The sequence below is a fragment of the Camelina sativa genome, chromosome 6 (assembly GCF_030686135.1).
Source record: "Camelina sativa cultivar CO46 ecotype springtype chromosome 6, ASM3068613v1".
Classification (NCBI taxonomy): domain Eukaryota; kingdom Viridiplantae; phylum Streptophyta; class Magnoliopsida; order Brassicales; family Brassicaceae; genus Camelina; species Camelina sativa.
The window spans coordinates 13,308,108-13,319,754 of NC_141885.1; the positions used below are offsets into that span (position 1 = coordinate 13,308,108).

Below are 11,647 nucleotides of genomic sequence, written 5' to 3' on the forward strand. Positions count from 1 at the left end.
CGTCCTTCGCGCCCGATACGTACTTCATGATACGGGTCATTACAGGGCCATTAAAAAAGGTGACGTGCATAGTGTTACAAGTGGTATCAGAGCCAAACCTAGACGAGTGTGGAGTCGAGAGGGCTAGCACCATCGGGGATGACGATCTTGGTGCGCAACAAGGACATTACGATCTTTTAGTGGGAGTGAATTATGATACCAAGGCTTGCAGAGAGGTTTTAAAGAATTTATTTGGTCACCTAAGACACCAAAGTGCATTTATCTTTTTGGTTAAGGGTCTTGAGGGAACTATAGAGTTAAGCGTGCTTGAGCAGGAGTAGTTTCACATTGAGTGACCATCCTTAGGAGCTTTCGTATTTTATTTGTTTACATTTTCTTTACTTACTCGACCACTTACCCGATCAGGTACACGATAACCTGCATCGAGTAATACCTCTAGCTGTTCATATCTCATTTGCTTACTCGATCACCCCACTCGATCCTGTACTCGACTGCTTGCATCGAGTGCTTAGGTCGTGTGGTTTCTTTGTTTATATTCCTTTCTTTTATTTATTTTAGGATTGTTAGAACAAAAACCTTATCTGCTTGGCTTGACTTGTATTATCCTGATTATATCTTTCCTGCTAGCAATAGACAACCATTTGGATTGATAACCCTTTGTACTACAAATGCATAGGGAATTGATACCCTGGGTGAAAATTCAACTATCAATTTGGCGTCGTTGCCATTTGGTTGATTTCATTTTGCTACGTTTAGGATTTCAGCACTTGCTAGATCAAGTTCTTTTGTTTTTATTTGGTTCAGATACTGACTTGTTTACTTTCGCATCGTTTGTTTTGAATCTCAAGTACAACCCGAGCACGCACCCGACCCGTCACTCGATCACCTGGATCGAGTTGATCCTCGTGTACACACTCGGACACCTACCTGTGCATGCAAACACGATCCATAGGTAGCCAGAACCAGCAATCATTGAGGAGACGATAAATAATCAGAACGGTCCACCAGCTCCTCAAGCAAGGACCAATATAGGTGCAGGAGATGCTCCAACTACTCACACTCAAAGGAATGGCATTGTGCCACCAGATGTGCAGAACAACAATTTTGAGATCAAGAGTAGTCTCATCCAGATGATACAGAGTAATAAGTTTCATGGATTGCCAATGGAGAACCCATTGGATCATCTGAATGAATTTGATAGGCTCTGTAGCCTCACTAAGATTAATGGAGTTAGTGAAGATGGATTCAAACTCAGGCTTTTCCCATTCTCTTTGGGAGAAAAAGCACACATCTGGGAGAAATCGCTCCCTAAGGAGTCCATCACCACTTGGGAAACGTGCAAGAAGGCATTCCTGGCCAAATTTTTATCCAACTCCAGAACCGCAAGGCTGAGAAATGACATTTTCGGCTTTGTTCAGAAGAACAATGAAACGTTCAGTGAAGCTTGGGAATGTTTCAAGGGATACACTACCCGATGTTCACATCACGGCTTCAGCAATGCTTCATTGCTGAGCACACTTTACAGAGGAGTGGTTCCCAAGATACGGATGTTGCTGGACACCGCAAGCCATGGTAACTTCCTCAACACGGATGTCGATGAAGGTTGGGACCTAGTGGAGAACTTGGCTCAGTCTGATGGCAACTACAATGAGGAATATGATCGCTCTGTGCGATCTACATGAGAGGAAGATGCCAAGTACAAGAGTGACATGAAAGCCCTCAATGACAAGCTCGACAAGCTCCTCAACCAGCAGCAGCATGTTCATGCCCTATCAGAGGAAGAGCAGTTTCTACAACAAGATGGGGAGACTATACAGATAGAGGATGTTAACTACATCAACAACCAAGGAGGTTACAACAGAGGGTACAACAACTTCAAGTAGAATCCGAATCTGTCTTATCAGAACCCGAATGTTGCCAATCCTCAGGACCAAACTTAACCATCTGTAGTTCAAGGGAACCCGGTCCAACAGAAGCCTTTTGTCCAATAAAACCAAGGCTATGCACCTAAGCAGTAGTACTCTGGGACCTACAACCAACCACCTGGATTCCAACAACAAGGTCAGCAGAACCAATCACAAGAAGCTGAATTGCGCGGTTTCATTCAGCAAATGATTCAGAATCAGGCTACAACATCTATGGACATCGCAAAACGGTTCGTAGAGATGAGCAACAAGATTGACTCAGGATACAATGATCTGAACGCCAAGTACGAATCACTCAACACTAAGGTTAGATACCTGGAAGGCCACCACAACAACCAACCAGCTCCAAAGATTAACCAACTCCCAGGTAAGGCTGTTCAAAACCCCAAAGATTATGCCACTGCTCAAGCCATCTTCCTTGATGATGACTATGAGGACTACCTCACTGGGGACAGTGACGATCAAGATGGGGAGGATGTGGAACAGCAGATGAAAAATGAGGCCAAGTACTATATATTCGAGTATGAACCCGAGCTTTCACTCGAGGAGCCTGATCGAGTTTATGATCGAGCACCGGTTCGAGAATCAAAAACTGAAGAACAACCCGAAGTGGAACTCGATGACCTAAACGATGGTGGTGATCGGATTATGCATCGAGTATATGATGAGAAGCGAGATCAGCCTCAACCACCTGCAACAGCAGAAGGGGAGTTAGAGGAGAGATTCAATGCTGCACTTGACATCCAGCTGGAAACGCTCTCAGAGCGAATGGCTAAGCGTAAAGCTCCACCACCTAAGATTTTGTCACCACACGAGCTTCAGGAGGAAATTGCCAAGGAGGCAGCTCGATTGGAGGATGAGGTTAAGGAAGCTGTCAAGGAAATTGGGTTTGAGATTCTCAGAAGTGGAGTGTGCCTGGATCCTGAGCTGCGAATTGAGGAAAAACTGGGAGATCCTGGCTCTTTCACCTTGCCGTGTTTGATAGGACTTCAGATCTTCAAGAACTGTTTGTGCTACCTTGTAGCTTCAGTTAGCATTATGCCGCTGTCAGTTGCCAACAAGATGGGATTCACTGATTTTAAACCAAATAATCTGTAGTTGGTTCTGGCTGATAGAACAGTGAGGCATCCGATTGGGATCCTGGAAAATTTGCCTCTCCGAATTGGAATAGTGGAAGTGCCTACCGACTTCATGATCCTAGATATGGACAAGGAACCAGACGATCCACTGATTCTAGGGAGACCATTCTTGGCAACAGTTGGTGTTGTGATCGAGGTGAAAAAGGTAAGATCATAATAGATCATTGTGAGCATTTCAAGATGGAGTTCAATGTGAAGAAAGGGATTAAGAGGCCAACCGTTGATGGTCAAGCTTTTTCAACTAAGACCAAACAAAGGAAGGTGCAACATCTTGAAGAGGTCAATACCACATTTGCCTTAGAACCTGGAAAATCTGTTGAACCAGCCTGCTACAGTGGAGAGGATTCCAGAACCTCTTCCACATGGACCCCATGCTTAAGGAGCATGAAGAGTCAAGCTTAGTGACTTTAAACAAGCTCACTTGGGAGGAAGTCCCAAAGGTATCTTTTGTTTTGTTTTAATTTTGATTTATTTGCTTTATCTTATTTTTCTATTTTTGAATTTTCATTAAAAAAAAATGGAAAAATTGAAAATAGGAAATTGGGGAACCCGAGGGTTAACCCGACACCGTACTCGACGCGCCTGATCGTGTCCCTGCTCGGGTGGCAAGTGGAGTCTGAATTCCACAAGGAAGCCCACTCTCGGTGAAGCCCACCAACCAAACCCTACTCTATTTAAGGGAGTCGAACCCTTCTCCCTCATTATCACCAATAAGTTGTCTCTAAACCCTAGAGTTTCTTTAGCTTCCATACTTTCTATTCTCTCTACAACTCGAGTTTTATTCGATTTCTTTGGGACTAACCCTATCAACCTCGAGATTTAGCCTTTTTCTTCTCAAGAAATTCAAACATAGAGCCAATCGCTAAAACCTACCAAAGGAAGGGAAGAAGATCAACCTCCACCGCTACTACAACCGGAGGTGATGCCGTCAAAGCTCGAGAGTCTCAAAGGAGAGGAAACGTTCCACATTCCCAACCGCTAGATGGACGTTATGCCTCCCCAACCCGATGCTCAACTCGATCCACCACCCGATCTGATGCTCGAGTAACCGATCGAGTGGGCCACCGAGTTCGCTAACCGAGTCCAATGGAAAGTGCTGTCCGCCGTTCTACTCAACGTAGGGACCTGTCTACGTCCGAAAGATCTGTAACCGACCCCATGGAGGTCGATTCTGATGCTGGAGGGGAAGAGCAAGGGGAGATCCTAATCTCTCGATCAAGGAGCAGAGCTGCGGTTGCAAGAGGGAAGAGTCCGGCTTCAGAGAAGGGTGAGAAGGTAGCTGAGAGAGCAGCTGAGGAAGAGGATCAACAAGGAGAGGAGGAGAACCAAGAGAGAGAAGAGGAGCAGAGAGAGAGGACAAGCCAAGCCTCGCGGAGGCTGAAGCAGAAAGAGGTGGACACTCCGACATGACTATTCAAGGTCTTCAAGAAGATGAGCTTTGTTGGTACCCGATACCCTCACCGTGAGACCATGAAGCAATTTGGCATCGCTAGGGATGTAGAGTTTCTGTTCGATATGTGCCACCTAGGCCATATGATGAGCTCACCTTGAAGCATATGAGGAGGAGACGGTCCATTTCCTTTCGACCTTGAAGCTGCATTATTTCGAAGACCTCCCGACCCTACTACCCGATGGGGGGATCGGGTTCATCACCTTCTCCATGAGGAACAAGGAGTAACGGCTCATTTTCAAGGAGATGGAGAAGCTATATGGCTTCAAAGCTGGTAGTGGAGAAGGAATGGAGGTTAGCAAGAATGAGATGAGGTCCCTATGGCTGACAATAGGAGAGAAGTTCCCCTATAAGTCCACAAGCTCCAAATCCGCTCAAATAAGGAGCCCTGTTTTGAGGTATTTTCACAAGTCCCTTTCATGCACTCTTTTTGCTAGAAAAGAGACTGGGAATGTGAACGATCATGAGCTCCAGCTGTTAGAAATTGCACTGTGTGGAGTTTTGGATAGCACTAGGGATGGTCACCACTAGTAGGAGATTTTGCGGATACTAGTATGGTGTTTGTTCTACTCGATCATTTCCTCTATCTGAAATCGTGGGCCGTGAAAAGAAGAGAAGGAGGCGGAGAGATCTCCATTGGAGGACTGATTACACAGATCCTAGTGGCATGTGATGTGCCCTTGAAAGGAATTGTGCATGAACCAAGATGGCTGGATGCGGATTACCTCGTACTGGCGAGATTTTTGGCCCATGAGAGGCCTAATGACATGATGCTGTTCAAGTTCGTCCATCCAACCGCCGGAACTGCCCAAATGGTCCTACCTAATGTCATATGCACCAAGGTTCGGCTGGGAAACAACATTGACTTCGCACCACCTTTGGAGGAGTTGTACAACCCGGAGGAAGAGTCCAAAGCTGAGAAGAGAGAGGAGACCGGGCAGAGACAGGGAGATAGCTCGAAGGACATTGATTTTGAAGAGTATGTTTGCTCTCAAAAGCAACCGGTTGGAGTAAGGGAAGCCCACAAGAGGATCAGATGGCTAAAGAGGATGAACAAGTTTTTGGTGAGAAAGGTGAATGATCTTACCGGTTCGGTGAAGAAAATGGGAGGTCAGATCAAGGAGCTGCAAGACAAGGCAAGCTGTGCCTAAGCTCTTACCTCGGCACAGGCACCAGCATGGATGGGGAGAGGCGGACCGCTAGGAGGAACTCGAGGACTGCCACCTTCGGTACCTTAAAAAGCATCATCATACGAGCCCCAAGCTGAGGAGAACATAACTCGACCTGAAGCATCTCGGAGAAGCCATTCAGACGCCTATCCGACGCCCAACCCGATGGGATACACGATGAACTACCCGATGCACCCTTCGAGCACCTAATCGGGTGATTACTCAGGTATTTTCCCTCCGCCTTACCAAATGCCATACATGATGCCGTACATGATGCACCCTGCGAGTGGATACATGGGTGATCATTCTGGACCTCTTCCACCATTTCCGTCGTACTACCCGATACCCTACCCGATCAGCTACACGATCCCACCCTCGATCAACCCCTCAGATGCTGGTCCGAGTAAGTCGTCCGTGCGCATTTCTGAGCTCTCTGACGAGCAAACACCGGCGCCTGCTGAAGCCGGAGACGACCCGGGCTACACGTTGACGAGTATGGAGGCTGCTGCAACCTCCTTCTTCACCAACCCATGATGTACCACTTTCATCCGATCCTTGTAAATAACATTGCATTTAGTTTATTTCATTTTGTGTGGTTCTTGGATTCTTTTTCCAACTTTTATTTACACAGAGACTGTGTAATTTAAGTTTGGGGGAGGGTCCTAGATTGTATTTAACATTGTGTTTTATTTTCTTAATTTTCGTATTTCTAATCTTTGCATGCTAGTTTTATTCATGTGAGTTTGCATCTATTTGCATTAAAAAACAAAAAAAAAAAATTTTGAAAATTTAAAAAAAAAAAAAAAAGAGTGTTCATGTAGTTGCATTTACATATTAGGATTGAGTCTAGTTTGTTTCATATAGGATTGTTGCATTTGCATCTTAGGGGACAATGATTAAAACTACCTTGTTGCTAGATTATTCTTTAGAAAAAAATGAAAAATCTTTGCTCAGAACCTTGTGTCTTTTGAATGCTTCCTCCACTTGCTTGAACATTAGAACATCTCTATATTATTGGATTTAATTTGAACTTTAATTGTCTTGCTTGAACTTGAATACTTGCTCATGGTAACTCTAAACTCGGGTTAGCATTCCTTCTTTTGAGAGAAAACCATCTAAAGAATTTGTTTGAAACCACCTTACTAAAAAGCCTTACCCTTAAACCGATTGAGCTTGATTCACCTTCCATCAGCAAGAATTCGCCAAACACTTAATTGAATGTGAAAGAGATGTTCTTTATCTTTAGTTGGAGGTTGAACTAGATCGATGCATGGTAATAAGCATAGAAAAATATTTGTAAGTATGTTGATTGATCTTAGCACCATTAAACTATCTTTAAGGACTATAGCTTGAATCCTTCGCTTAGCATCTTAAGGTTATGGTCCCCACTTTAATACCGCACCCTCTTACTTCCTTGCTAGAGGACTAGCAAGATTTAAGTTTGGAGGTCTGATAACTCTCTAATTTATATGTTTTAGCATCCTTTTTTGTCCATATTTTGCATTGTTTAGACCTCTAATTTAGCATTTTTAGGTCATTAACAGTAGGAATTCACTTTTAGACCGTTTAGGGTGTTGCATTTCTGCATTTGCATATTTTGGATGAAAACAGGTGCTAAAGAGCCAAAAATGGGGAAAAACAAGGACAATCCGAGCATGTACCTGAAGGAGCCATCGAGCTGCAAGAACAAGTCCAAACCCCAACACGATCGAGGAGGATCCGAGAGCATGAAGAACAACCCGAAGATCCACCCGAGGAGTAACCCGACTTCACCCTCGTGTACCCCATCGAGTAGACCATCGGGCAGGTCTGGGAAGCTAGGTCAAAAGAGTTTCCATATATAAACCCCCTCCTCTCCTAGCTCGCAAGGGAGCATTCCACAGACCCTCAAACCAGAGAACGAGAGCTTCTGTGAGAAAACTGAGCGACTCAAACATTTTCCTTTTCGTTTTGCATTTTCATTTCATAGTTTTAATAGTTTTCTTAGATTTTTATCTTGTACTCTTTCTACTCTACTCTACCTTTTAATACAATGCAAGTTTCATTCATTTTCGTTATTTTGTTCCTTGTTATCATGTCCGAGTAGTGTAGTAAAGTTTCTAGGGATGGGATAGATGATTTTGTGTTCTTGATCGGTTAAGATGCCTTAGTTTGATTGTAAATGATTGATAGATTTCCTTCTAGGTTGGTGTTCTTAATGCTGTCAACAGACCGAGAGGTTGAGATTAGATCTAGGGCGTTTCAGCGACCGAAAGGTGTAGATGAGATGCGTGAATTACCCAATGCTAGAGGTTTACTTGACTCTGAGTAAGGGATTAGATGAGTTTGAGTTTACTGACAATAATGAATCGTTCTTAATGCCTGCTTGTTCATATTGCTAGTGCGAGAGTGTGGTAAGTGATCAAGGTTGATTGTTGCTAGTGCGAGAGTGTGGTGACAAGGTTTTAGAGATTCATTGTCTAGAAAATAATTGCTTGAGGCATGTAAGGCATCTGTACTGGTCTAGAATACTTAGGTTTTAATTACCCCATCCTTAGGAGCTTTCGTATTTTATTTGTTTACATTTTCTTTACTTACTCGACCATCCCCGATCAGGTACACGATAACCTGCATCGAGTAATACCTCGAGCTGTTCATATCTCATTTGCTTACTCGATCACCCCACTCGATCCTGTACTCGACTGCTTGCATCGAGTGCTTAGGTCGTGTGGTTTCTTTGTTTATATTCCTTTCTTTTATTTATTTTAGTACTGTTAGAACAAAAACCCTATCTGCTTGGCTTGACTTGTATTGTCCTGATTATATCCTTCCTGCTAGCAATGGACAACCATTTGGATTGATAACCCTTTGTACTAGAACTGCATAGGGAATTGATACCCTGGGTGAAAACCCAACTATCACTCCTCATCACTGGACAATATCTCAACCACCTCCATGTATTCCTCCTGGTCACTATCATCCGAACTTGGGTTCCCATCACCCTCAGCTACGCTCGAACCAGCGTTGGCTCCATCGCCTACATTGGTCTCTGGTCCACCATTGGTTTCACACCATTGTCCTTCTTTTTCGGAGTCTCCCATGATTTCCGATAGTACATCCAGGATTTGGTTCCTGGTCCCATCTCTGCCTTCCTCCGGTATGGTATCCGGCACTGTCATAGTCATACCACGTCCATCAATAGTTATTTGGACCTGCAATGGCATCTCGGCCCTAACTGTCGTTGCTTGATCATTCCAACCATCATTGACCTCCTCGTCATTTCCCAAGCATTCGGAGGGATCAATCTCAATAGAAAAATCCACTCCTTCACCATTCTCCTCTCCACCCATGTATCCGGTAGGTTCGGACTCAACACATTGGTGAACCTCCTCCTCATAACCATCCAACAAACCATCAAGACTCCAATGATCCGCACGGGTACTGTCCGACTAAGTCGAAAGATAGCCGTTATGGTGTCTTGGCTCCCCCTTCCCTAGACTCTGTCCTCCTGAACCAATGCCACCACTCACATCGTCTGAAGACATCTGCAACACCACCAACACAAGGTTTCCACGGGTTAATCTAAGGCTTAATAAAAACTTAACAAGCATAATGAATCGGTTCCTAAGTGTTGTCTGCGATTCATTTACTCGATAAAACATTTGAAAGGCCCAAGTGGATGCAAGTTTTTCAACCCGCTCTGATACCACCCGCAGTAACGCCCCCAAACCGTCCCTATGGCCGGACTAACCACAGATCGGTCCGGTGGACGTCACAATCAGACAACTGCCTGCGATCCGGCCGAGGTTCCACCAATGAATTAGGTTCCCTAGCCAGTCCACTGGCACCCGTCTATCTGCTACGTACATTCCTTAGGCTTTTCAACCCTCGGTCCGTACGCGGCGTTATGCTGACCCAAAATATCTCTGTTACCAGCTCCACTTGTCCGAATTAGATATGAAAATAATCGATTTATTATAGATAGAATTAAGTTTACAAAATCAATAACAACACAAATCAAAAGCGTTGGATCCAACTTAATGAAGAAACAAAGAAATAAAAATACAAAGAAGACGCAAGGACTTTGCAACACAGCACGAAAACATCCTATCTGATCCATTAAACTCGATACTACCCTCCTAACTTTCCCTGCAAGAAAAAAAATTGTGGAAAGGGGTGAGCAATCTAAGATCACTCAATGAGTTGGGCAACCCCCTAAACATGCTATCCTCCTATAACATGATATCTTCCTATAACATGCTATTTTCCTATAACATGTTATCTCCCTATAACATGCTATCTCCCTATAACATGGTATCTCAACACATCCAATTTCCCCATAATCAAAGCACGCAATGCCGGAGCATAACAAGCAAGCAAACAACACACATAACAACAAGCAAGAAAGGACACACAAGACCCGACTCGCAAGCAAGGACAAACAAGACCCGACTCGTCTAAACCTTGACTCTACTAGGCCACCACGCCACTTCACCTTGCAATCACTGCCAAAGTGGAAAGAGTTAGCCGTGCATCAATATAGCTTGACCACGCTTAACTCTATAGTCACGTATCCACACCATGACTCACACAACTAAACCTCACCTAGGGATATCACCATCAACCTAGGGATCTACCAGACATATTTCCACAACCTAGGGCCATCGATCCTCTGTCCTGTCCCAACACTCTTCCGCATTGATACCACAAAGGTAACCAATCGAACACACCCCAAAACCTTCTAATTGTTACCCATCCCAAGTACACAATCAGGTATATTGTTTCGCATCGTCATGCGGTTCAGGCTATTAGCTAGCTAGACCCAAATTCGTCTTGCCATGAGATCCCTCTGGATTAGCTCACCGGACTTCCACACACATGTCAGGAACAGAGTACGATCTCTAGCTACGGACTGAGACATTAAACCCGCGAACTAGCTAGGACAAATCTTAACTCTAGGAATCAAGACTCCAAGAATTAAGCACAACCCAAACACACAAAAACAATGCAAGCAACACATGCTCGCAACAATCAATCACCACACAAAAGCTTAAGCCATAATAAAACAATTCATGCTACTCAAGAAAATCCTATATGCATGCATCCTATATGCTCCCAACCCCAAAGTTTTAAGTCTTTTATCTATAAAATTTTGCATGCATTTAAACCCCAATTATCTCTTATGCATGCGGCTCTTTCCTACTTGGAGATTCTCGCATGTCTTTAAGAAGCAACACTCCAATGGTTCGATCTTCCACCAACACCATGAGGTTTAATTCCTTGGTTTTGGTTTCACAAGCGGCACTCTTCCTCGCATGGCCTCACTAAAAACCATCATTTCCATTTTTTTTAGAGGTTAAACTTACTTAATAAAATTCTGGGTACTTCATACGGCTCTTTCCACCCTTGGAGATTCTTGTATGGACTCACCAAAATCAACCCTTTTTCCTAGACTGATCTCCCATCAGATCTAGGGATTTAACCTCCCTCAAAAATTATGGAAAATTAAATTATAATTTTTAACATGCATTTCTCAACCCCAAAATTCCAAAATCGATCATGCAAGGCATTTCACACTTGCATGAGATTTTTTAAAAATTATTTCCACCCTTAGAAAATTCTTAAAACTCCAAAACTCAACATGCAAGGCATTTCACAGATGCTTGAGAGTTTTAGAAATTATTTCCACCCTTGGAAAATTCTTAAACTCTAGAAATCCCACATGTAAGGCATTTCACACTTGCATGAGGCTTCTAAAAATTATTTTCACCCATTTCAAGTTTTAAAATCATTAGATCTAGCATGCAAGGCATTTCACACTTGCATCTAGTCTAAGATCAAGCCATTCATCCCCAAAAATGCTCTAAAAACCCCCTTATCTACATGAAATCTCTAGATCTACATGCAAACACTACATGCAACACACAACAACAAGGGTCGATGCAAGAACTAGAGAGCTCACACACCTCCCATCCCCTTAAATCC

The 11,647-nt window shown here is 43.7% G+C and overlaps 1 non-coding gene across 1 annotated transcript; it reads right to left on the minus strand.

The window, feature by feature from the left end:
* Positions 1–1,385: 1,385 nt before the first annotated feature.
* LOC147942525 (small nucleolar RNA R71) lies at positions 1,386–1,492 on the minus strand. Its single transcript, XR_015560538.1, has one exon. It is a non-coding gene; the product is annotated as a small nucleolar RNA R71 (small nucleolar RNA).
* Between the last annotated feature and the right edge of the window lie 10,155 nt (positions 1,493–11,647).